Below are 27,614 nucleotides of genomic sequence, written 5' to 3'. Positions count from 1 at the left end.
TACAGATAATACTTGCCCCCTCCAGCCTACACTTCAGGAATTACCTGACTACCCTACTGTCATGTGTGGACACTCTTTCTCCCCTAAAGGGGTAGAAAAGCAGCATATGAGATACTGTGACATCTCAGAAATCCCCTCATATAAGTATCTGGAGTCATCTTTGACTCCTCTCTCTCCTTCCCCCCTGACACTCGGAGGGTCAATGTGGCCCAAGCCCTGGTTCTCTCTATGTTTGACTACTGCAATAGCCTCCTTCTGAATCTACCATCTTCCACTCTGCAACCTCTCCAGCTAATCCAGAATAGGACAGCAAGACTTATCCTTGGCCTTAAGCCCAGGGACCGCATCCCTCCTACACCAAAAAGTCTTCACTGACACCCAGTTGCTGCACAGATTAAATTAAAATCCCTTTGCATCATCCACAAGGCTGTCTGGGCCCTGGGACCACACTATCTTCAACTTTATCTCAATAAATATTCTCTTTCTAAACCACTACGTTCCTCTGGCACCAACTCTCTGTGTAAAGCGTTTTCCTAATCAGAGAGTAGGTGGTTGCTCACAATCCTCAGTGTGCTGCCTCCTATGGAATAGCCTCCCCCTCCCTCTGCGCCTTGAGCAGGATCTTCTCGAATTCCGTAAGGTCCTTAAGACTTTCCCTTTTTCTCCTCCTTCCCTTCTTCTCTCCTCTGCTAATCCCACAGTTACTGCAATCAGTGTTCTCGGCCCTTTTGCATCCTCAGGCCCCTGCCCCCCCTCACCAATTCTGCCCAGCTCCTGTCCATCCACAGCACTTGCATCTGTACACCCTCCACCCTGGAGGTTTGCACTTACACCTCCTGTGGCCCCAGTCCGTGTAGCACTCAACATTCCTAGCACTTCATCTGCGGCTCACCCATGAGCTCGGACTCCCCAGCACTTACCTCATTTTACCTCTTCCTTGCTGCACTTTCACGTTCTGAATTCTCACAAGGCATAGTAGGTTAATCCCTTTTACCTCCCCCCCCCTCTGCTCTTAAATATTGTGTTTTTAACGTTTCTCCCACCGTTGCTCCCTCCCTGCCTTGTAGGTGATTTGAAACAGTATTTTCTTATTGTATAATCGTCTAACAAGCAAACAATAAATAAATACATCTAGCATAAGCCAAACAAAACCTGTTAGTAGAAGGTAGTGATCGTAAAACGCAGTGCTTAGAGACTAGTGAACTACACTTGGAGAGCAATCTACATTGAATAGCAATATAGTGTTTTAAACAACAATAAACACTCAAAGCGCTAGAGGCCTGCATTGGTCTATCCAAGCCTCATTTTGTAGAATCAGCCTTTAGTGTGTGTTTCCATTCATTGCTACATGTAACCATTCATTTTAGTAAAGTGCAAACTAGTCTTTATACATACATACATGTAAACGTGCACATATTTAATTCTGCATAGTCTATACATGCCTACATATTGAGCGAGCAAGCCATGCAAGCATATTTGTGTTTATTCCTCGCATGAACAAAAGGTAAAACAACAATTTGATGATGAAGCTAGGGGACCGCGTAAAGGCCCTTGGCTTTCTACCTAGCAGCACAATGCCATTCAGCACACTTTGCTTTGCCATGATAACGAAGCTAGACGCTTAGAGCATCGAGCTAAAGATAAGGCGATAAGAAAATCACTCACCGCACCTGGCTCAAAATGTATAACAAGACATTTTCGAGCATCTTGTGAACAGCCGAAGTGTTGTCAGACACTAATAATTGTTATTTTAGCACTGTGCTAAAAAGGACATGCTAATGTAGAATGTTTATATACATCACACACTAAGGACAGGGTTTACCCTCCCTGTAACATAGGTTTGCATTAGAAGAAAAGAAACTGCCCATCCAGTGACATGTAAGTTTAATTATTAGGGGGTTTTCTAGAGCTTATATAAATGCCATGAAAGCCCAGGTGCTGGGCTCCTGGCAGATTAGATGGGACAATCTGAGATGAGGAGTTGCTGCCTGACAGATCAGTCAGACAAAATCACAGGGGATGCTATTCTTCTATCAGAAGTCAGCATATTCTATTGCTTGAATTAATATGAAGCTAAAGTGCTGGTCTTTTTCTTGATAGATGATTGATGTATTGGATAATGTGTTTTTTTGCATTTCGTTTAAATGATTTATTTCTGATACATGTTCGTGGTTATGTACAGTTTGGGAATTTGAGTTTAAGACGTTTCTTTGAACTTAGTTGGTGTTGAAACATGGATAAGGCTTTGGGCCTTTCTTGAAGAGAATTGCAAGTTATGCCCAATGTGGGGATGAACAGTGACGTTTGGCTTTTGAAGAGATTACAAATGTTGATTTGTTGGAACATTTTAGTGAGAGAACATGGAGGGCTTTTATACTATGAAATAGATGTATGATTTTATACAACGTTAGTAATTTTTTACTCTGGTATATGGAGACACTAATGTGAAAGTGTTATGTAAAGCTGAAGAGAGGGTCCCTGGAATGCCCCTCCTCACCCCCATGAACATGACGGCCTGTTAAAAACGCATGCAGCAACTTGCTATTCAGACAGCCGTCAGGTGGGCCAATGACATCTACGTATGCAGACAGATACCCTCATAGACAACCATTCAAACCTTACCCAGCAAATGTGTTTTTGGACACAGGTGCCTCAACACTGGTCATGGACCCAAATGCCTCGAAGGATGATGTTGACTAATGCCAAGAGACCAATGTGCTGACGTAAATAGTGACACCAGCACGTAGCCACATTAGTCATCAAGTACACTTGCAGCCATGCACAAAGTTACGCAAACATAGACGTGAACACACGAAGAACATGCTTACACAGTTCTGTAGAGGACAGATAAATATACATACTGTCAAAAGCTTGTATTATATTCCCTTTAGCCAATTGCAGAAACGCTGAACACAAGGCAAACAAAGAGATGCAGAGCAAGCTTGCAGATGCTGATTGCAAATAACCCTATGGAACTACATGATCACATAAGGATCCTGGAAGGACCAAACACGACTAACCTATGGGAAACGTAGCATGGTATAGCTATGTAGAAATCATAGTATAAGTATAATGAGGATTACATGAGGCCGCAGGACGAGAGACGAGGGAACCCATAACCAGGCTGCACAGAACAGCAGGCCAGGGCTCGCAGGCAAGGTCAGAGACAAGCAACACATACCAAACCTAAAATGACAAGGGGCCATCTGCAGAAAAACTGAATAAATCCTCATAAATTGCAGACCAGAAGAGCTTGATTTTGTGGCCCTCAACCTCATGATGCAGCCGAGCTAGACAATGGTCATTCATCTGCGGTGGGAAGATGAACAGTTCTCAGCAACACAGACATGAAGTGAAACATGGAATCGTTAACAACGTTGCAACGCTGAGAGCAAACTCAAAGGCAAATGTTGTACTGCTAACAGTTACATAGGGAACACATAGTCATTCTCATCACCTTGAGAAGGTGTACAGAGTGCTGAGAACAGAGTTGGGTCCCAGGCCTGGGGAGATCAGCTCCAGGAAATCAGGGAACAGAAATCCAGGGGTGGATGGCAGAGGGCAAGGGCCAATGGTAATCCTGCAACCCTGCAGCAATGTAATTGATAGTTTCTTGGGGAAGGCGCAGGCCAGCCACCTGACATTTTAGGGCCAATCAACCAAGATCTATAGGTGAGATCCATAAGGTATAAAACTCCAGTCACCCAACCAGAAGGACTCATCGGTTTTTCGGGGAAGGGCCAATGGTGTGATGAAGGGGGGCAACAAAATGGCCTGACACAGGCTTGAGAGCAGTGATTCTGGGAATTTTCGAAAAGTTCCTATATGATCCCTGTCGGTTTGTTTAATAAACGAAAGTTCAAACTTGCCCTTGACTGAGTCTCTGTTTGTATTCTGGGGAGGGTTTTTGGGCCCTGGTTGCTGAACGGGTTTGCTCGTAGTAAAGCCCAGACCTCTGGTATACCCAAGCCAACAAATTGGTAGGAGAGGTATGGTTGACTATGCCTCTTCCACCGCAGCACCTGGAGGACTGAGGGGTGCCTCGCGGAAAACAAGCCCAACAGGGAAGTGCACCCCCATGCAAAGACCATCAGGAGACAACTTGGAAATATTCTACCCGCGCTCCATGAGCGGTCCAGCAGACCAGAGGGTGACGTGGCAGCTTTGGGGGAGCCGGCAGCCGAACAGCGTCAGCAGACCACAGAGTGTATGTATTGACTCAGCCACATGGTAACTGGATGGGGTGGTAAAGTAATGTTGGGTGTGGGATGGTAACAAATATTGTTGAGTATCTTTGAAGTATTGTTAAATATTGTTTAAGCATAGTAGGGAAAGGAGCAGAGGTAGATGTATTTTCTGTGGTTAGGGAACATTCGGTCTTGAGGTAAAATGTTCTGTTGAATAACCCAGACTATTGACATAAGGGTATGGATAACAGAATGTATGTGAATATTGGATTCCCTGTGGATTGAGTGTTTTAGCTCTGGTCATGGATGATGGTATCCCCATGTAAAGGCTTAGCAAAGGGAGCTAGCCTAGATTGCGGAAGGTGTTCTTCTGGTTAAGTCTTGCAGAGGCATTTTATCTATAAGGTGATGCTGAAGGTACAGATTGAACACAAGAAATATTGGTATGCCCTTTTAGGAGGCAGGATGACAGCTGTGGGTTCATGGTGGGGTTGTAAACATGTTTGTGTACTTGGAAATTAGTATTGTGCTTGGTGTAAGTGATCTCTAGCACTCCCTTATTCAGTGACATAGTGACGTCACCCGTAGGCCCTGTGCATAGGACTTGGACAGCACAAGGAGGTACAGAAGTTGGAGTTGAGAAATTAAAATTGACGGAGGAGACTGTTTGGTGGCGGTGCGCAGAAGGCGCATGCGTGAGATTGGTGGGTGTGCCTGATGAGGCAGAGAGTTGTAGAAGGGCGGTGCAAAGAGCACACCTGACTGGTTGTTTGGGAGCAAGAGATGGACGGAAAGAATTGCTGAGGACTGGTATTTGTGAAATAAAAATATCTGCATTGAAAATATTGTTTTTGCTTGTATAACAATGGAAGTATCGAAAGCCTCGACATGAGATCAAGTAAGTATAAAGCAATGTATCAGATGAAGTGCAGGGGATACGCTCCTACAGCACCTATATAAGGCCTTTCCACGATATAAGGACAAGATTTTTTAATATAGTGTGGACTGGGTGAAGAGCACGGAGAGTAAATTGACTAAGCTATGGTCACAATGGAGAAGTTTCTCCAAAAATGTGCAGCAACCATTACAGACACACATACAAGACCCCTATACAGGGAAGAAGTTGGCCAATTGAATGGTGATATTGGAACTCTGGAAAATGTTCCAGGAGAACAAGGGAGATGTAGCGAGGCATCAGTGGATGCTGAGCCAGCAGGAGACATCGGGCGCAGTGCCCTCGCCCCCTCTCCCCCACCTCCTCCTGAGCACGAGAAAGGAGGAACAGAAGCAGGTGTGCAGGGTTATACCCTATGCAGGAACTTAAGGCAGCAGAGGGGTACACAAATCCAATATTTCAACCTCTTCCATACACTAAGGAGGAGAGCAGAAAGTGGTCAGACATACAGATGGTGGGAAAGGAGTGCACGGCGAGACCCAGACGAGCACCAAGGAGGGGCTAGAGTGCATAGCATCGAATGAATGGGTAGGAGGGTAGATACATTTGAAATTGGATGGGAAGACAACGGGAGAATCAGCAGGGGTGAGTAAAGAAATAGAGGGTTATATGGGGAGCCGCGAAGCGTAAAAATGGGCAGAGATAAAGAAGGAAGTGGAAAGGTTAGAGAGGGAAGAGAAGGAAGAGCATGACAGAGTGCGAAGAGACAAGCAAAGGGAAGAAGAGAAGGAGTGGGAGCAGCGAGAGACGATGAGAAGGAGGGAGCTTAAAAAGTTAGCGAGGCAAAGGCAGGAAGACGAGAAGGAAAGGTAAGTTTTAGTAAGAAGGAAACTGAGAAAGTGGGAAATAGACTGACTCATAAGAGAGCGCAAACGGAAGTCAGAGGAGGACCGTGCATTGAGAGACATAAGGACAAAGTGGGGAATGGGCACGATAGATGACAAGGTGGGAGGAGATAGACGAATGGAACAAGACAGCTGCGCCACACAGGACAGGACTGGTACACCATCGGACAGGACAGATGTGAGGTCCTCTGGGAGGAGGGATAGTGGGAACTTGATTGGTTTGAGGGGAAGCTAAGTGAAGACACAACCTCAAGGAGGCTCAGCTTGGCGGACGATGTTGTCAGTGAGGTAGGGGACACAGAATAAGACTAGGGCGCAGAGGGAAGTGAAGACGAGGGAAAGGGGTGACCCACGCATCGATTGATCAACAGGGAGAAACACAGATAGAAGTGTGACATGGGGGACGATAGATCATGACAGCCCAGGAACGCATCATGCAGTATGGACAAACTAATGCCATACGTGCAGAGTCTTAGAGACCTTCCCGGACGAAGGAAGGGAGAACCAGTAAAGGCATGTACTGACATTAAAGACACTGAGAGATTGAATAGGCAGATCAGGCTGACACAGGGAACAAATAGGGAGATCGGTTTACACAGTTGCCCCTACAGGAAAAGGGAGGGGGCGACCACAATACATACCATGGAAGCATATAGACAAGGAAAACTTGAGGTGTTGGTTACCCATGTTAACCGCAGGTGCACGGAAATGGATATATGCAATGGAAATGATGACAGCGGGACAGAAATTAGCAGTGTGAGACGGTAAGGGGCTATTAGTGGTGATCCTCGAGGAAGCCACTGATGATGTATGGAAAAGGGCGGGGTACCCAGGAGTAACCACCCAGGACACTGTGTGTGATGGCGTGCCATTTGCTAACTCTACGGGCACAGTACCCAGACACGTTAGAGATTAGTGTGATGATGGCACACAAAATAGGGGAAGACGAAGACCCCTTACACTTCATTCCGACTATTCAAGAGCTCTGGCACCTTGAAACACGAGAACCCTGGGACAAAACAGTGGAATTATTCCATCATATACTATGCCAGGGGCTACCAGAACAGGAAGCAAAGCCTTAGTCATGAATACAACGCACAATAGTACATTATTGTAGGTTAATGCAAGAGAACGTGAGGAAAAATCATGAGAAAAGAAAGCAGGAGGCGGCGAAGTTAGTACAGAAGAAGCTTTCTAAATACACAATGGGAGGGGCAGTATTAACAAGCACGGGAGGGCAAGGGGCACCACAGACACAGTACGCACCACCGCCTGTGGGAGGTGGGTTCATGGGGTAGGGGAAGGCACAGCATGGATTTCGAGGAAGAGGGGGGCCACCAAGGGACCATGGGTACGGGCATCAGATGTAGCAGAACCAAGGGGGAACACGGGGGCGTTTTCAAGGATATGGGCAACAAATGCATCAGGGCACAGAAGGATTTTCAGAGGGTTTCAGGGTCAAGTGAAAGAACCTCAGTGTTTGGTGTGTGGACAGATAGTGCATATCTCAAGGGCATGCAGAAGCAGGGGAAGGACACAACAAAATTGGGGAATGCAATAGCAGCTAGCATATCAAGGAGACAAGAACGAATTATGTGCCCAGGAACAGACACAACACCATGGATAGACACCAAACGCATACCCATAGACACACCACCCCATGGCACAGATACGACAAATGCAAACGCCTATGCATCAGTATTCGTAGACACCACAGATACCACAGATGCAGGGTAATGCATAACACGCATACATAACACAGAAAATACTGCAGATGCAGAACAGCACAAAACGGGACAGTGGCATGCAGACTCCATGACAACGGCTCCCATCAGGAAACTAGGGGGGTCACTTTCGTGGGTGGCAACCCATTTTTAGGAAATGGAATGTCATTATACACTCAATAGGACAGCCCACAGATGGACTATATGTGTCACATACTATTGATTACACCCAACTCTGCGGAGTAGTCACGTATAGAGGTGATGATAGGTGACAAAACATTTTCATTTTTTGTATTATATGAGATGATATGATAGGTTATTTATAATGCGCTTAATACCCAGAGATTTCTAAGTGCAGACCTGGGGATCGAACCTGTGGTGCTCCGTGACGTCTTGCTTCCAAGGTGAGCATGTTGCCCCTGAGCTATCCTCCCGAGATGTTTCGAGGATATGGACAACAAATGCATCAGGGCCCAGAAGGGTTTCAGAGGGGTTTCAGGGGCAAGACACAGGGACGACTAAATCCAGCATCCGGGAAGGGAAAGATACTATGTCAGGTGATACCATGAATGCTCAAGGGTTCTCTGGGGCGACGGAAGTGGTTCCTTTTACAGAAAATATTGCACTTGACTTAGCTCTGTCCCAACTTTACTCTCGACAGACACCTGTAAGCATACTGGGGAGAGACATCATGAGCAGATTTAATATGACCATTTCATTCACTGACCAGGCAATAGTATGTTCCACACCAGGGATACACCATCTAAACGTAAGGGAAATCATTCAAGCTTATTGTGGACAAAGGGTACAGAGGGGGGTGCTAGTAGACGAGGAGCTGTTCCAGTATGGAACTGAAATATTAATATCATGGCTTCCAGGGATCCAGGTGAAAATGTGGCACCTTCCAAATGAGTATTTATTCAGGCCAGAGATACCATTAAATGAGAAGGAATTGACAATAGTGTCACTAGAATTAGAGGCAGTGATAATCAGGGACAACTGGATAGCAGTACATGGGACAGATGACACAGGGTGACCATGGCAAGCAGTGATCGCTGTGGCAGGCGGATACAGGTTGACCACAGTTACAGACAAACTATTCAAAGACAACAGATCAGACCACGAGATGGTGTTTGAAATGAGCATCACATATAGGGTGAGGATACATTACAGAGAGGTACCACAGAGAATGTTGATGCCACTGAAAGCACTGCCAACCTTTCTCGAGGAGGATTTGGCAAAGGTCCCCAGCATCTTATGGAACAAAAGTCCCTACAATGTGGGGCTTCGGAATGGGATAGGAGCAGTGAAGATAAAGCTGAAGCCAGGAGCTATTGCCCACGAGTTAAGCAATACCCACTTTCGAAAGAGGCAAACAAAGGCATTTATGAGTCCTTTGCAGCACTAGTGAAGCTGGGCGTCCTAGTGCTATCAGAATCACCATGCAACACAGATGTGTACCCTGTCAGAAAGGCAACAGGGGGTCATGGTGTTTTGTGCCCTCTTGACCACATTGTAGAAGCAGAATATCCTTTAGTTCCAAATACAGCGACAATTTGTGTAGCATCTTCACAGAAGCTGCATACTTCACGGTCATAGATTTGAAGAATGCATTCTTCTCTATACCATTACACCCAGACACACAGGACTTCACTTAATTTCTATATAGAAACAAGAAGCGGAAACATAGAATACTTCCTCAAGGGTACTTTGAATCACCTTCCATATTCAATAGGGTGCTCGAAATGGTCCTATGCAATGTACAGATGGAGAGCATGGTTTTACAGTATGTAGATGACATGTTAATTTGTAGCAAGACAGAAGAACAGTGTAGAAATTACTCAGTACATATGTTGAGAGTACTCGCAGAAAAGGGGTACAAACTAGGTAAAGCCAAGCTACAGTTTTGCCAGACAGAAGTGCTGTACATTGGACAGATGATATCCCAAAATGGCAGAAATGTGACACCAGAAAGGGCAGAAGCAATACGCGAGACAGCAAAACCCACCACTGTTAGAGAAATGCAGCAGTTCCTGGGACCATGTAATTACTGGAGGGCATGAGTATTCAACTACATCACTTACACTATGCCCCTCCTGAGCACACTGAAAGAAGCACAAAGAGGGGAGAAGGCATTACAGTGGAAAACAGAAATGACTGATGCATTTGACAAGCTGAAGGAAGCAATATGCATAGCTCCAGTGCTAAGGATCCCAAGTTATCAAAAGGATTTTTTCATATTGTCACACTCTGATGGAGTGGTTATCACCGCAGTACTGAAACCGAAGACAAGCATTGGTCACAAGCCTCTAGCCTATCACAATGGGAAATTGTACACAGTCATGAGAGGACACTATCCATGCAAGCAGGCATTGGCTGCAGCCACATTCACAGTGGACAAGTCAGTGAGTATTACCATGGGATGCAGCACCGCTCTCTATGTGGAGCATGCTCGCTTTGCAATACTGGAAAGACCAAAGAGCAAACTAACAACACAGAAACCGTCAGGGTACGGGGTGTTACTATCTAACCCGGCTCTCAAGTACGATGCAGAGTTGTCAACCCGGCAACCTTTCTTACCGACATCTTAGAGAAGGGCGACTATGCACACAACTGCGCAGCAAATATAGAAGAATTCAGTGACACTTGCAAGGAATAGGAGGACGCACTTGAGGGGGGAGATGTCCTTTAGATTTACGGGTCTTCAACAATTGACCAAACAACTGGGGAAAGGCATACTGGGACAGCAGTCATGCCACTGAGAGAGGCCGGAACAAGTGAGGTAGTGACAAGCGCACGCCTGCTGTCACATTACTCAGCACACGCAGCAGAATTAGTGGCCTTAATTTGGCATTACAGCAGGGAGAAGGAAGTGATGATATACTCAGGTTTACCCTACATGACATCCACAGTGCATTATGGGCTGTCACGTTGGATGAGGAGGGGCTTCAGGCATGCTGATGGGTCAACGATGCAGCACGCAATACTATTGGGCAGACTGATAGAGGTCATAGATCTCCCAGAACGAATAGCAATGTTGAAGTGCCAAGCACACACATAAGGCGAGGATCCCATCTCCAGCGGTAACAAAGCAGCAGACGCAGAAGCAAAATGTGCAACCTATTTTGGGGACATTTTAGAAATGGAGGATTCATCCCACACTCACCATTAAGCAAGAACTATGATACTAAAAGAGGGGTACAACACATTCACATCATTGACACAATTACACTATCAAACCCATGCAGGGAAGGAGGTGCTTGCTGCTCATATCGGAGAAACATGGTTCTGTCCTAACTTGGCAGAACATGTGGCTGAATTCATGACTAATTGTCTAGTGTGTAAACAATATACTGCAGATCATACATTGAGCGTAGTGGGAGGAGCCATACCTCACCCAGTGGGTCCATTCCAACACCTGCATATCGACTATCTTAACATGATCCAAGTTTGACAAGGGTTGTGCTATATGATAGTGGTTGTGTGTCAATTTTCCTGTTGGATTGAGGCCAGTCCTTGTTGCCATTCTGACGCCCTAAGAGTGGCGAAATTCCTGTTCCGGGAGATATTCCCACGATGGGGCATGTGTGAGGTCCTGCGTTCCGACAACGGCCCTCACTTTGCAAATGAGATGTTCCGGCACATCACAACGTTGCTAGGAATCCAACACAAATTCTCCTGTGCCTATCACCCGCAAGCAACCAGGATGTGCAAGCACCTCAACTGCTTGCTCAAGGAGGCTATTGTCAAAACTAAAAAGACCCTGAATAAAAACTGGCTCCATTCCCTTCCCTTAGCCTGGTTTGCACTGTGCAATAAGCCCGGGTCTGACCACCATTTAACCCCACATGAGGTGGTGACAGGATGGCACATGTGACTTCTGCTGGCTCCTCCCACTTGGACAATCAAGATGCTGAAAATGTGCCTGACGTATTGGGTCAAGAAATGCAAATGTAAGCAGCCACCTTTGTATCCAGGTGATAAGGTTATTTTGCATATTTTTTCCCACAAGTGCGAGGCCCCACAGTTTACAGGCCCGCATGTGGTTGAACCTATGACTGAGAGAGCAGTGAAACCCGTTGGGAAGAACACCTGCAATCACCTCAGCGACATCAAACCCTAAAAAGTAGTGGCCTCTCCTAGCACCAACATCGACAGGGCCAACAATCCAAAACCACAAGAGCAAAACAATAATCTGGAATCAGCAAAGCCCAGCAGACGACACCCGATGGTTACTCGCTCATGAGCTGCAGAGTTGCAGCAAGGACTACACATCCAGATCGAGGGTACACTGTCTGTTTGTTATATTTCTTTCTGCACACATTCATCATGAAAGTGCAATTGTTTTTATTGCATTTCTTCCATGCTTCCCACTGATCCCCATCTTGAAACCTTGCAAGACCAATTCGTCCAATTTGTCAGGAGATTCAACAGAACCCAGAGATGTCACCCTAATTTGTATTTCCGTGTCTGCATAGCATATCTGGCCCAAGTTTACCCACAACTCGAAAGAGGAATCCCATCTGTCCTTGCAGTACTCCGAGACTCTAGAATTAAAGCTGTGTATGAACAACTATTCATTTTTGCCATGGCAGACTACATGGTCTGTGGGGCTTGAATTAAAACCATACTAATCCTATAATGCAAATTTTGCTCAATTTCAGAGGGCAAATGATTTCCTCAAACTGCACCACTATCCAAGCAGTACAGATAATGGAGACGGTTATGGAAAAAGTGCTTATCTTGCCTTGTCTCTTATTTCCAAGTGGTGTTTTTGCTTTCATTTTCTGGTGAATATGCCTTGTATCTAGTGCTACCTCTGTATCCTCTACTAACATTATGACAAATCTAGGACGACTATGACAACACCTAGAACTGAATAAAGAAACTCTTACTACAACAAGAATGGCAACACTAAGTCGAATAGGACACACTGACACCCATAAAGACAGAATCAGTATCCTTAGCCAACTTCTAGCAAACGACCTCACCCGTTCCATAACTACTAATAGAGATCATAACTGTACAGAGGTGCATGAACGTCAGCACTTGCCACACTCAAACTAAGTTGTGGATATTGGCTGGGGCATTGACCGAAGATAGTTATGAATGAACTGCCAAGTGCCACGCAAGCAACCAGCACCAAAACTTGGGCAAGGTTACAAATGTGAGTGTATGCCATGTGGGAAAGTAAATGTGAGTGTTGGACAGCTCCAGATATCGACGGAGATGCAGAGATGCTCACACACCCCACCAAAAGAGAATATGGGAGTTTTAGCATCTTGCTTCCAGGCTAATTAACCAACCCACTAACAATTTCACCCCTCTGCATACACCTCTCAAACTCTAACCAAACACAACCACAAACCTACAACACAACAATCCACACAAACTTCACTACACTGCAACAACAAAAAAAACGCACATAGACCCACACAACAGCACACAACAGATACCGACCCTAAAACACCCCAAGCCCAGCCAAAGGACTTCTGGGTCGCAGCCACCAAGAGCACATCACCGCTCACTTGCACTTTTCCAGCTTATTCCAACTAACTCACACCCCACCCCTCCCTTTTCAGAGCTGCCAGAGTGCCAGGGGACAACACCAGTGGTGATAGTGCGCCGTACAATTATCCTTTTACATTAAAATTAACATTAATATTACCCCAACTTCAGCAGGTGGAACAACCATGTCAGGTAGACACGGGAGCACTGTAAACCCAGTAAGGAGAGGTAAGCACAGTGTTGATACAGACATGGTAGGGATGAACCTATATCCCATTGATACTGCTTGAGTATCTAACAACATGTGGTACAAGCACATGACCAAAGTAGGCAAAAAAACACTGGGAAAAGCTTCTATGTCTGCTCATTAATCCCCTATGCCATGAGTGTCTCCAGAATGTTTATCGCAAGTGAAATACCAGCAGCAAGAGTACAATGCCTTATGTAGCTATACATGGCTACAACCCAAGGAAGATTCCACGGGAAAAAAACAACATTGAGATGGAAGTCCAAGGCAACATTTCCCAATGAAGACAGTTATATAAAGACTCTTGGCATGATGAACAATTACTGGCAACTAGATCAGGCCATACAATACATAACTAACGTCCCACGGAAAGGAAAGACAAAAACAATAATGCTGAAGGAATTGCCCTGCACTAAGAAGGGGGGTCAAGGAAATAGGAGGGGAACCAGGATGTTGGGAAAGACCATAAATGCTCATGTATGGCCAGGTATACATAGCGGAAGAATGGAAGGAGGGAGTAGTAGGTAGCAAGCCACACACCCTAGTACAAGCACCGGTAAACACAGTACAAGAAGAAAATTACAAGTGCCTGAAAGAATGGGATGCAAGCAGCAAGTTACTGACCTGGGTGGAAATGAAGCTCAAACAATGCCCATAATACCACTAAAGAAACCAGCATTATGTTTCCAGAATGACGTGCCGTGAAGTTTGGAGAAAACACAGAGTGCAGGTACACAGAAAAGCATCCAGCAATGAAGGTTGGCATGGCAGTATTAATGGATCACTACTGGGCATGCGGATCGAAGGCATACGAGAAGCTGCCACCCAAATGGGGCAGAGTTTGCTTATTGATACACATCAATATGCCAGCACTAGTGATGCCCCAAAAAGACATCAGATTGACGATTTACCTAAAATAGATGACAACAAAAGAAAGAAGAGATCTGTGGAAGTAGAAGAGAAGGGAAGAAGGAAGAGGAGTGGTCATGGGAAGTGAATATAGTGAAGAGAGACAACTATTTCTTATCAGCACCAGAAGCATCACTGGATGATGTGCCACCTGAACACCAGCTGTTCAGTAGGACAGAAATGTTTTTCGCGTCAATAGTTCCAGCTGTGCAAACATGCACAAATGTGAAATGGTTGTAGATAACAAGATAGCAGCTTATGCAGACAATAAACTATACAGTAAATGGCTTCAACGTGATAAAAGAAGAGCTCCGAGCGGTAAGATTGATGGCTCTCCAGAACAGCTATGTTCTAGACCTTCTCAAAGCAATGGAAGGAGGAGTTTGCACCAAGATCTGGAATTCCTGTTGCAGGTTCGTGCCTCAAAATGACGAAGAGAATGGCCCACTGACAGAAGCAGTGACAAGATTATCGAAAATGCACACCAAAATGGAGCAGGAAGCAAAAGGAACAGGTAAAGACTAGAGCTGGTTGTAACACATATTGTCACGGATGACAACATGGTTAGCGGACTGACTGATGGTATTAATAGGGGCCCTACTATTAGTACTAGTAGGACTGTGTGTGATTAAGATCTGCATTACAAAATGTTGCAACACTACTGAGAAGACAATAGGGATGAAAGTGTTAGTATATGTAAACATGGAAGAAGAAAAGGACAATATAGTACAAGAAAGAAATAACCTGAGAGCAAAGATAAAGGAGTGCCCATTGTTCCCGACTGAGATGATGACATTCAATAATCCCTTTGACGAAAACAGACACTGGACAAAATGGCTATGGTGCAACCAGGAAGGGGACTGCAGATATATGACCTGGAGTTTTGATAACCATGCAAATTACTATGGACATCTTGGAGGAGTAATAAAGATATGGCTACCAAAAGCAAGAGTGACGAAGAATGGTGGTTTGCTTGACACGTCAACCAGAGGGGGACTGAAGAGAGGGTCCCTGGAATGCCCCTCCCCACACCAATGAACATGACGGCCTAAAGTTTTAAAAACATATGAAGCAACTCAATATTCAGACAGCCCCAGGAGGGCCAGTGACATCTACATATGTGGAGTGATACCCTCTTAGACAACCATTCAAACCTTATCCAGCAAATATGTTTTTGGACACAGGTGCCTCAACACTGTTCATTGACCCAAATGCCTCAATGGATGATGTTGACTAATGCTGAGAAACCAACGTGCTGACATCATTAGTGACACCAAGACATAGCCACGTTAGTCACGAAGTACTCTCACAGCCATGCACAAAGTTATACAAACATGCACATGAACACACGAAGAACATGCTTACACAGTTCTGTAGATAGAGGACAGTTACATATACATACTGTCAAAAGATTTTATTATTTCTCTCATTTGCCAAGTGCAGAAACGATGAACGCAAAGAAAACGAAGCGATGCACAGCAAGATTGCAGATGCTTATTGCAAATCATAGTATAAGTAAATGAGGATTGCACGAGGCCACAAGCCGCAAGTATGATAGACAAGGGAAAATAGAACCAGGCTGCACAGAACAGGAAGCTAGGGCTCACAGCCAAGGTCGGAGACAAGCAACACATTCCCAACCTAAAACGACAAGAGGCCATCTGTAGAAAAGCAAAATAAATCTTCATAAATTGCAGACCAGAAAAGCTTAATTTCATGGTCCTCAACCACGTGATGCAGCCAAGCTAGATAATGGTCATTCAACCGCGGTGGGAAGAGGAACGGTTCTCAGCAACAAAGGCATGAAGTGAAACATGGAATTGTTAACAACAATGCAACGCTGATGGCACACTCGCAGGCAAAAGTGGTACTGCTAACAGTTACATTGGGAAGACATAGTCATTCCCATCCCCTTGAGAAGGTACACAGAGCACTGAGAACAGAGCTGGGTCCCAGGTGATACTGCAACCCTGTAACAGTGTATTCCCAAACAGTGATTCTGGGAATTTTTGAATGTCCTGTATGATCCCTGTCACTTTGTGTAGTGGTATGGTTTGGTAATGTTTATTTGTAAAGCGCCTACACACAAAATTGTTTGCAAGCGCTCACGGAGGGAGGGAACAAGGGGATAAAACAACAGTCATTCAGAGCCCTTGAAATTCTGGGACGATAATAATCTGCACAGGCAGAGTAAGTGCATATAATACATTTAAAAGTAGAGGTAACAGCTAACATGTCTAGTGACAATTCTGTAGTTTTTCCAAGTGTCTTAATGCATCACCATGCAGGAAGGGAAGACAGGGGGAAAACAAGAACAGACGATCTTCAGCCATGGTACGTTCTAACTTGCCCTTGGCTGAGTCCTCCATTTGTATTCTGGGGAGAGTTGTTGGGCCCTGGGAGCTGAACGGGTACACTTGTAGTAACCCCCAGACCTATGGCGTTCCTAAGCCAACACCTCTTTCAATGATGCATTCTGTTTTGTTCTCTTCTGTATCTCTTCATAAATATGTGTTATTGTGAACGTGTTGCAGATCCAGTGAATACCTTGTAATCTAACACCTTACCTGGTGATGTGTAAGGGTTGTATTTGTATCTGCCTGTGAACACGGGGTGGGGAGCGACATATGCATTGAGCCAACCACGAGGTGAACAAACTAATCCAATCCATTATAGCAGAGCAAAACTCAGAGTTGTAATCAACCAAGAAGAGACGTCTTCTGGACTCTGAACCAGCATCCGATTGCTACCCTGCCACGTGAAAACAGTGGTAGATCCTACTGCCAGCTAAGCTGGAAGCGGGGGGGCTTCCTCTTCCCCACTAGGGTCAGCGCCCTTACTCTAGTCTGGGGGGTGGGTCCTTTTATAGAACCCGCAACACTACTCTTCAAAGAACATCTAGTTAATCACTCCACTCCACACCTACTCCCCCTCTTGAGCTACCCACCTCTCCTGCTCCTCCATCCATCCCAAATCCCTGCTACATCTGCACCCTTACTTGTTACCCCTGGGTGTGCCCCTATGTGAAGTTCTCAATTGCTTCACAGCTAGGTTTGAAGTGACAATAACAACAATACATGCTGAATATGGAAAGTATTTTTGAAATTCTCTGAAGTAAATATAATGTAAATGTTGCTACCAGGGGTCTGCTCAGTTGATAAAGAGGAATAATCGATGCTTTAAGGGATGCTGCATGAGACAAGTGCTCAATTAATTTCCCAGGTCTATGTCTGGGTTCTGCATTGGATGCCAGTGGTAGGATCAATATGTTTCTGTACAGTCATGAAATGCAATACATGTGTGTTGCTCAAGGTGGCTGGGTGCTGCAAGCAATATCAGTGTTCGGGCATCACATGCCAGTTTACCTGGTTGCTGCCATCATTGACAAAACCCGGCAACATTGTGTCTAGAACGCCTACAACTAAACAGCAATGGCTTCATGCAAGCTACTACAAGCCCTACATTTGGCTCCTGGGATTACTATGACGATGCTTGGCGTTTTAGCAATAAGGGGATTTGTCTTGGGAACATGCACGTGTTCTAACTTGAAAATTATGTAGAATCCAAAAGAAGGTTCTGTCTAAATTGAGTTCATTATTATGCATTTCAGTTTTGAGTCCATTCAATAAGTCTGCTGATACACAGCATGTGCTTTCAATTGTATTTTCTAGCTCAAAATAAGTGGATAAGGATTTTATAGAATATAACGTCAATCACTAGTGTGTCAGAAGCGCAGTTCTGCTTTCTCCGTGATTTTATTTTTTTCCATCAAAAGATAGCAGAGTAGTAATTGGGTCATAAAGGCTGATTTAAACCTTGAAAAACTGCGCAAGTTCTTATTTCTCAGAAAGAGTGATAGGCATATGTGTGCTACAGCAAGATTATGCCTTTTAATGAACAGGTTAGGCAACACGAATCGCACCTAAATGGACAGTTTCACAGGGTTAATTGGAAAGGTTAGTAGATGTTGCATTGAATAAAAACCATTACAATGGCAGAATTTATATGATGACTCTTAAAATCGTGTGCTCATCATTTGCATTGCATCCAATGTTATCCGTAGTAAAGAGTCTCTCAAAAAGAGCAACAATATCAAACATTGGTTGTGTTCATTAATGCTAATGTTTCTTATGTAGGACATAAGCATTAAAATATTTTGCACATGTTTTCACCATGCAAGCTCTTATTTTAATTCCACCTTTTGATAAGAAAGAGGTTTATTTTTCTTCTTCTAAAATGCTTGTATAATTGCTTACACGGGCCATTGAAAATAGGCAACTTTGATCTTAGTTTTTGCAGATGGTGTATCTTCACCCCTTCATCACTCTGTTGAGGAGCATACGCTGAACTCTCCCCCTTTTTTTCTAGTGCTTCAGCTGCTGTGGAGTCGCTGAGCACCAAATGTATGCATGCACTTCACGTCTCTCAAAAGGTGGTTGGTTTGTATCACACTCTGTAAAGCGCTCCGTTGCTGTACAGCTAGGTCAGTGCGCTAAACAATGAAATAAAAAATAAAATAAAAAATGAATAACCCGGAGCTGCGCCCGTGATTATGATTTATTGAAAACTTTGCAGCCATCAACTTTTGTTTTTGCTATAGTGACCGCGAGGGGGACGTGTATACCCAGACGTGGGTCCTGTGCCTGCTGGGCCTAGAGACCCAAGCTACTCCTCACCGATGAGGCCCAACAAGGCCAAAAATGTTTGGGGATGCTTGTAGTCTCATGCAGAAGGGATGTGACACAGCAGTTCAGCTGGACTGCCCCTTTTGGGGTGGGACCAAGCCTGATTTGCATATGGTCATTCCCCTTCTGTAATGGCTTGGCAGGCGAAGAACGATGGTCTGGAGGGTTGCCCAGAGCAATGCCAGTGGTTAACTTTAATTCTAAACCTTCCAGCCATCACCTCTTTGTTTTTGCTTTGTCACCCCGAGTGGGACGGTAATGCCCAGACGTGGGTCCAATGCCTGCTGGGCCTACAGATTCAAGCTACTCCTCACTGATGAGGCCCAACAAGGCCGAAACATGTTTGGGGATGCTTGTGGTCTCGTGCAGAAGGGATGTGACTTAGCAGTTCATGATGGACTGCCCATTTTGGGGTGGCACCAAGCCTAATTTGTATATGGTCTTTCCCCTTCTGCAAAGGCTTGGCAGGCTGAAAATTGATGGTCTGGAGGGTTGTCCAAAGCGTGCTTGTGGTTATGATTTAGTCAAAACCGTTCAGTCATCTACTCTTGGTTTTGCAGAACCTAAAAGAATAACCACCCATCGTGCATATGTACATGTTTGAAACCAGATTTCACAAGTTTAGGATAATAAAACCTCTGTAAAAAACAGGTCTTTTTTCCATTTTCCCATTAAAAATACAATAGGTTGCCCATCTGTAGTACACTCAGTTGACAAACTTCTTTTTGCATAGCATATGGATGAGCAAATTCATAATCAATTCAGACTTTCTGGCACTGCCCTGCTTTATTCACTCAGCCCTCATCCACAGGCGTGACGTTTTATGACCGTTTCTAGTCAGTGCCATTTTTTTGCATGCTGTCCAGAAGCATGCACTCACTGTAACGCGCATTTGCAATTTCCGGTTGCATTTGATGTGCAAATTGCCCGATAAGATACCCTCACATCTTGGTGAGATAGCTGATACATACGAAGTTATTTCTTCTTATTGTGGAAATGCCTGAAAGAAAGCTGAATACATAACAAAACTCTCTCCACATTATGCAGCCAGGTGGAAATTGCATAGCCCTTGTGCAAAGGATCAGCCATATCAGAAACGTCACCTCTTCTGCCATCTCTTGATCGGACAGGATGCATACTGACATACTGTGCTCTCTTTTTAAATTCATGTAAACATTTACGTATGCAGCAACAGCAGTATAGGGAGAATAAAAGTCTGGACACTTCATTTCATAAGGCAGAAGCCATGACATCTGGTTCGGAATCCCCCCAATTGTGCAATTCTGATAATTGAAGGGCAGTGATGAGCTGTTCGAATTTATGATAATAATTTGCATTTATAGAGCGGTATGAACCCTCAGGCATCTGAGCGCTGCTTATTGTTACACACAGGGCCTTATTACGACCCTGGCGCTAATGGGTTAACGGCGCCGTAAAAGGCTGCGGTGCCGTTAACCCATTAGCGCCTGATTACGAGGTCCCTTGGTGATAAGTACGGTACTGCAATTTGCGGTACCGTACTTAGCGCCTTCCCCATTCCCATTGAGCCCTATGGGGCAAAAATGGGAATGGAGAAGGGCCATGGAGGAAGGGGAAATTACCGCCCCAACAACCTTGTAATGGAGTGGTAATTCCCCCTTTCTCCATGGCGGAGTCGGTAAGTTACCGGTTTTCCGCCTGAGTCGTAATGAGGCCCACAGTCTGTGGTGCTAATTTATCGACTTCGGAAGGATGAAAGGCTAAGTTTGGCCCTGCTGAGATTGGAACCTGCGTTGGCAGGCTCTGCGCAGATGTCAAAGCGAGCATTATACTCGCTGTGCTATCTGACTGGCTATATGTTACAAATGCAAATATCTCACGGGCTCACACATGAACTAAAAGAGTTTCATGAAATAAAAATTGCAATGCAGGCCAGAGTGAATATGTGCTGCATGTAAATGCCAATGACTATGGCATGGAGCACTGTATGTACCTCGACTGCAGCCAATATTTCAAGTAAAGTGAATATGCTGGATGTCTTTATGCAGTATGCAGTGTACGGTATACCTACATCGAACGTGCATTTTATTTAATTTATTTTGGAGTTTTATTAAAGCACCATATTGCAACGAAATACTAGAAAGCAGGAAGATGCACATAGGAAATTCTGGCTGTAAAAGGTACAATGTATAGGAAACGGAACTAGCATCTCATTGGAGCCAGTTAGGCAGAAGCATTATGGGTAATAATACAGGCTATCATAGCACAAATGAGGGTGAAGTGACAACAACCCTGTTACCAACTCTTATTCTGCATTTTCTTTTGCTTTCTTTTAGGCCCATCTGATGCAATGAAATTGGCCTACAGCTGAACACACATGCCAAGCGAGGTCGCAGAGCTGTGGAATGTGTGATGCCTCAGGTCGCCCGCTCATGAGCCCCTCCTGAGAAGTACACCTCTGAGGACACTGCTGGATCGAATCTCCAAGGCCAGAGGCTGCCTCGCAGACATGACAGAGAAAGCATTTCACAACTGCGGCTGCACACCTTTCCCCTTTTCTCTGAAATGTACCTTTTTGTTATTATACGTGCTGTTTCATGGGTGGGGACTGGGTTTAGCCACTCCATTTGTAAATATGGATGAGCTGTGCCTCGGGAGGACGGAACAGTAAGCTGCCCTTCCATGCACTGGTCTGTTCTGTTTGCATTACAGGCCATTTCCCTCTACTTTTTGTCTACTGTGTATTATTTTTAGCTGAGTGGTTGAGTTGTTGTGAAAGCAGGACAAGCCTGTAACACACCCAAATACAGGAGAACTGTAAACCTAATGTTAAACATTTAAGACATTTCCAAGGGCTGGGTCGCCAGCAATCTAGCACCCTAGCAGATAGGCAGAGAAACGCATCAACTGTTGTGATAAGGTGTTGTCCCTGTGGGCGACCAGGTTGCCCTCAAACCAGCTCTGTATTGGATATGAGTTTGGCCAACAGAGGGCCTACAGAAATACTGGGATGCCCTGACCCATCTTATGTCCTTGGGAGGTGTTGAAAGCTCCAGATGGGTCGCACATTTGAAGGATACTATCCTTGCCTTTGAAGAGAGTGGACTGTGGGAAAGCCTTTAAAGCCAAGTAGGATCAGGAGCAAATAGGCTGAAGAAAGTAGCCTCTATAAGAGCAAGAGATAAACTGGTGGTGAAAGCGTTAGGACCAGATTTCCTCCTGCATAAGATGGTGTTTGAACCATATCTTAATAAAATCACACCAGCTTATGATCAATCACTGTCTGCATTAGGTTGAAATATTGCCCTTAGCATTTTTTACAAAATCACGGGAAGATACAGGGAGGGGGGTTGTGCCCAATGTATGGAGCTGTCTGTGTAACTGTGATACACTTCCTGCTGATCTGTAGAGCAACCTTAAACTTAAGATGTACTTATTTAAGACCGGTTTTAAGGAAAGCTGGAATCTGCCTTTTAGGCGAGGCTGAGAACTTCTTTAGAAATACCACGACGCCTCAGGGTGTGTTTGTAATGGCCCGTTAAATACACAGGGCTTGGTCCAAAGAGTGAGGGCCCTGAAACAGATGGACCCAATGAGTGTGACACCTGAAGGTCCCACGGGTTAGATAGGCTGTCTATGTCTTCCCTGAAGCCTATGAATTCTGGTTAATCATGCGAGGCTGTGAGCATGCTCTCCTCACTTTTAGGAATTTAATTTGTGATTACTTGGCAATTTCCGGTGTGAAGGAGAATCAGTATGTAAGATTTTGTTAAATTCCCCTCTGTTGTTAAAATCATTGGCAGCACATCTTTTTTGTACGTTTTATGGAAATTGTTACATATGGGTGTTTGCACTTGAAGGTTTCTATGTCGAATAAAAGTTTGTTTGACTCACTGACAGATAAGACTTTATTAGGCTGGGTCCTGGAGCTCAATAAGTTAACTGAAGAATCCAGAAGATAGATGACTGGTTCACTTTATTGTTCTCAGAGAAAAACCATTGTTTTCTTAAATTAGAGGAGACTGCGTTTCTTGTCTGATTTCCAGAGGCAGAGAATACCAGTTTTGAGCTCCAAAAACAGCCAAAGATCAAAATCCAAATCTATTATTTTTGTGCGCTTGGCATAGAAGGACGTTTTTTGCCTTCAATCTTTATTTCCCCTTAGGTACATGCGTTGTGACTAAGGGTCTGCACCTGCAAGGTTCTTTTAAATTATGCACATTGTCCTGAGAATGATTTGTTTCTCAATAGGGATCCAAAATGTAAGCAATATGACCCAAGCGGCGGGGGCATTACCGACTCAGTAATGCCCCTGCCGCGAGGGTCATATAGCTATTAGTACCCCGGCCCACAAGATCTGCGTGACCGAGGCACTAAAAGCATTTTTTTCTGTCCCGAAACACTTTGGCGTTTCGGGACAGAAAAAAAAAAAATGACCAAGAAAATGGCCGCCGGGAAAGGGAAAACGTAGTTCATTTTCTCTTTCCATGGTGGCCATCGGGAGCAGACACGCTGGGAACAGAAGTGTTTCCAGCGCGTCTGCTCTCGAAAAAAAAGGAGAAGAAGCTAAGTGGGGTTGGGAGGGCGATTGGGAAAAAAAAAACCTACCTGCGTCCCCAGTGGGGTATGATGGAAGCCTCCAGCCGTGTGGAGGCTGCCATCATCTCCCACTGGGGCCAAAGGAGCAAGAAAGTAAGTGGGGTGGGGTGGGGAAGGAGGAGGGAGGAAAGGGGAGGGAAAACAAAAAAAAACCTTACCTGAGTCCCCGGCAGGGGGCAAAGGCAGCTTCTAAGCCCTGGGGAGGCTTGGAGCGGGGATGGCCCCGCTTCGAGCCTCCTCATTGGCTGAGGAGCTGCAACGCCTCCCCGCCGTGGACAAGGAGTCTGGAATCCGGGCTGAGAATTGAGGGATTCTCAGCCAGGTAACGACCCGGCGAGAGCCAATCAGAATGTGTGATGCATTCTGCTTGACTCTCGCCGGTTACTAATATGTTTTCTGAGCAGCATTTGCTGAGTATTGTGGGTTCATAAAGAACATCATTCTGATTTTCGTTTTTGAAGTAGTTCCAGATGGTAGATATGCCCTGTATTAATGTGCATATAAAAGGTTCAATTTGTGGTGGCATCTCCAAGTATGGAGTGACACTTGTTGAGGACATGGAGTTGAATATTGGTTGTATCGGCAGTAATATTCGCTTGCAGTAAACCTATCATTTGATCATAGAGTCATGTAGATAGGTTCTTGGCTTTGGAGGATAGGGTTGGTGGGGAGCTGTGAGGCCCTTATCTGGTGGCCAGGTAAACAGATTGATTCTTTTGGTAAGCATTAATGAATACACTTTTGCCTAAGGACCAGTCCAGTATCATGTGTATAGTGATATGGATGAAATGTTTCCTACTGAAGGGATAGCCAGGAGGATTTGCAACTCATCAACTTATAATTGGAAGTTTCTTTTGAAGTGCTCTATTAGATCAGCCAGAGGTTTACTATAACTATTAATCATGGTAAACATATTAAAAACTGGACTGCACCATATAGGGTCAAGATACAATGGTTGTGAAATCGCCTCATCTTACATGTGTTGTGGGCTCATGAAGGTAATTTGTGAGCTATTTGATTACTAATGCTTCTGTGCCAATATGGCTTTGTAATCCAGAACACAGTCTGGTTAGATTTACTGTATCCTAGGCCCCCGGTAGTTCTTATAGGATCAGGACCACTGAATTATTCCTGTGTACTGCCTTCAAGAAGTTTTTTCTCTCACGAACAAGAGGCAGGTTTTGGTGCTTCTTTGACGTCTGGAGCCTAATTGATTAGTATTTGTTTGCTTATTATGGTCCATCAATTGCAAGGTAGCAATGTTTTCTAATAGGTTTCTTTTGAAAGCGGCTGTTAGAAATGTGGTGCAATTTGTCTGGAAAGTCTGTGTTAGAGTTATTATCTTCAGGAACTGGTTGATATAGGCTGCTTTAAAGGGCGATGTAATAACCCTTGTTTCTGCTGTCAATGGCCGGGCCAGTGTACTGAGGACTTTCTTGATGAATTTTCCCGAACATAACTTGTCCTGTATTGAAGCCCTACAGATGACATGATATTTGAATTTGTTCCTTAGGAGAGATTACATGGAAGGTAGAGAATCTGAGCTTTGAAACAGGAGGCTATTTTTTTGGTCAAAGCAAAACTAGACATTATGTTTTAAATGTGTTTTTCCCAAGATCCATAAATGTCTTGAGAAGTCTTCTGTTCACCTTGAGGTTTCGGTGATAGATTCTGTTTTGGAGCCTCTGTCCCAATTTGCTGAACATTAACCGAAACCTCATGTAAAACATATGAAAACATATTTGCAGGACACAAAGGAACGGATTAAGATTTTGGATGGTCAAAGATTTTATTGTGATCACCAGTTGTTAATATGGTTGATATCAATCATTATATCCACACATTCCACTGTCAATACTCATGCGAGTTAGAAAAACAATATTATTTGAAGGGAAATCTGGTGTGCACAGATGGTCCTACGAGAAAAAAAATGGCAGTTTTTGGGGAAGTTTTATTGGCAGATAGAGCTCACTGCCGTGGGTGCCATAATGGCCACCAAACATTGCATTGTACATTTGAATAATGAAATGGTGTAAAATATCAGAATTTATTCTATCAGAAATCTGTATGCAGATAAAATCGGATTGTGGAAGATTGTATAGACAATGTTTTTGTTGTCTTTTGGAAAGGTACAAAAGATGGGGCCGCATTATTCATTCACTGCTGGAATCAACAGAATATCCATCTTCAAGTTCCATTCATCACATCACATTTTAGCACAAAGTGAACTTATTTTGAAAGTGTGGCCATTACAGAAAAAGACAGATAAGAAAAAACTTTTACATTGTGGGAGTTTTCACTCCAGAGATGTAAGGCATAATTTACCTTATGGACAGTGTGTATGGCTGAAGAGGAATACTTCAGATACATGTACTTATGTGGAGCAAACCAAAATTCTATGGGCCTTATTCTCAAACGTTTTTGGCGCAAGTGAGCAGATGCACTAGAGCATCGCCTCATTAGGGCCCAAAAAAAGTGGTAGCACAATTCACACAAAGGGCATCTGAATGAGGGTATATTAGATGTCTAATTCAAAGGCCCCTTTTCCCCTTTGCACATTCGCGCAAATAAGGGGGCATTTCTGGGCATTTTAAATTCAGAAACTGGAAGTGCTTCAAAATACCCAGAAATTAGGGTCTTCCCCCCTGCACCTATTTAGAACAGGGCAGGCACAAATCATGGTAGAGTCATTTCTGACCCTCTCATGATTTTCTTTTGAAGTGTGACAGCCGCGGGTTAAACCCTAGCTGTAGCCCTAGCACTTAGAGCCCCCAAAGCGGGAAGGAAATACTTTTTTTTTACTCATTTCACCAAGGCAATCCCTTTAGCAAGCCATCTCTGTGAGATGTGCAACCAGCACCTAGCAACCTGTCATACCTTATGCAAGTGGGCTGCACGACCAGAGATCTAGTCTGTAGGTTCATCCAAGAATGTAGAGAGGATTTCTGATTAAGGTCACAGCAGTATATCACTGGTTATGGTTATTTCAGCGGTGCATATATGAGACTGAAAGTGTGCTTTGGAATTTTTGTGTCATAGCAGCTGAGTACTAACCTGCATGGTTCTGTTCTGTTGGTATTGTTATAGGTAGGTATGAGAGAGGCTGCAGAGAAGTGTAGGGGTTGATAGGAGGCATGACAACTAAGGTTTATCTAGGGTTTTCTTTAATACCTTAATCAACACTATAGGGGATTTTCAACTTTTTGACAGGCGGTCCATGGGAAAAAAAATGTACATACCCGCCACCCCTATCTGCACCACCTGTCAAAAACTGATGCAATTCCACCAGCACCGGATTTTGGATGGTTGAAATGTATCTGCTTCCTATGGAATTCATCAGCTCTCTGCATCTGCTAAAATCTGGAGATTCGGTAGCAATCCGTGTAGATGGCCCCACGACGCACCTGCATAACGGAAGGCATTTAAATTATTTTGATCAACCACAATTGCATGGAGGGTCTGTGAACAGGTAAGTATTAGCAGGACTAGTCGCCTGTGTGCAATTATCACAGAGTTTAAAATTACCCCTTGAGTGGTAAAGAGATAAGCTTCTTAATGAGGAACTCCCAATCCAAGTGTACCTTCCATAACGCCTTTCTTTTTACTCAGGTATGTCTTAAACATCAGACATCACAGAGCTGTCAAAATAGTAACACAGTCAATTCCTGCAACGTATTCATACAATTTACTGTGTTAATATTAGTTCAACTACTCAGAGTAAACATTGTGAAAGGGAGTTTTGTTGTAAACAAGTGGGGGGATGTGAAACTGTGCACATATTGGCCATATCATGTGTGGGCACCATGCCACACTTATATATGATGTCATTGGTCACATGCTCTCCTAGTGACTAGAAGTGCTGCGACCAAGGGCATCTTGAGGCATGAATGACACCCCTGAATGATTTTGGTGGTTAATTCCATATTTAGACCCACCAATGCATTTAAAGAAATATATATATGTTATTTTAACCATA

The sequence above is a fragment of the Ambystoma mexicanum genome, chromosome 8, assembly GCF_040938575.1.
Source record: "Ambystoma mexicanum isolate Mex_15411 chromosome 8, UKY_AmexF1_1, whole genome shotgun sequence".
Lineage (NCBI taxonomy): Eukaryota > Metazoa > Chordata > Amphibia > Caudata > Ambystomatidae > Ambystoma > Ambystoma mexicanum.
The sequence above is the reverse complement of the archived record's forward strand: the minus strand, read 5'-3'. Positions refer to the sequence as shown.